Source organism: Macadamia integrifolia, chromosome 5, assembly GCF_013358625.1.
Source record: "Macadamia integrifolia cultivar HAES 741 chromosome 5, SCU_Mint_v3, whole genome shotgun sequence".
NCBI classification, from domain to species: Eukaryota; Viridiplantae; Streptophyta; class Magnoliopsida; order Proteales; family Proteaceae; genus Macadamia; species Macadamia integrifolia.
Window position 1 is genome coordinate 45,598,744 of NC_056561.1, and position 1,189 is coordinate 45,599,932.

Sequence of the window (1,189 nt, forward strand, 5' to 3'; positions counted from 1 at the left end):
AAAAATTACCCATATTGGCCATTATATGACCGTAGTGCCGATACGTATCGATACTCACCGATACGTACCGATATATATATCGATACTCACCGATACGTGCTGATATATACCGATACGTACCAATCGATACATACCGATACTCACCGATACATACCAATACATACCGAAACGTACATTTTACCTCAATTTTATATTTTTCATAGAGTCGTATCGAGGCATGTCGTATCGTATCGATGTGTATTAGTGGTGTATTGATGCATATCGGTATGTATTGTAGGATATATATCGATACGAAATGATTTAAAAAATTTAATGTATCGTATCGGTGTGTATCGTATCGGTCGACTAAATTTAAGATACGTATCGAAGGGTATCGTATCGGTATCGGAGATACTTAAAACCATGCATATGTGTATCAGTCCCGCTCAAGAATAGAACAAGAATTTGATCACACTCTTAAATTTCATGAACTCTTTGCAATGCAATGAATCAAAATCAAAATGGATATGAAAACAGTACGAACGACTACGTGACTGATATCAATTGAGTCAGTCAAAAAATGGTTTTCCCTATACTTAATTCAGCTCCATACAGACCCTCCTAGGAACCAGAGGTCGACCACAGTTAAATGTAGAATTTTTTATCATTTATTTTTCATGTGCCATGATCCATGAGTTGAACATGACTTTTTTTTCTTCTTTTCTTTAGGGATTTGGGTAATGGTTTTCTTAATCCCTTTCTATGTAAGCATGAGAAGTACGGTCAAAGGGTGGACCACTCTCTAACTTTTGAAAATCTGCGTGGAAGTTCCCTAATTTTAAAAATTTTACATTCAACCCTGCTACCTGTTGACGTGATAAACATGGGATTTCACCCAAAAAATAAAATAAAAATGTGCATTCATACCGTAGAGGAGGTTACCCCTCTATCTCTTTCTCTCTCTTCTTCTTCTTTGTTTTTTTGTTTTTGTCATTTCTACATCTTAAGGAACTATCCAAGGGGACTTAACTCACACACGAGTGGGGAGGAGGGGAATGATAAGGAAGGGGGGGGGGGGAATGCATGTGATTGAAGTTGATCCATAGACCACAAACCTAGTGCTTACTCTACAAGCAAAAGCTGCAATCAGTGCACTATGCACTAGATTCAGAGGTTACCCATCCTATTTCACTCCCTATAATTTCAGCTT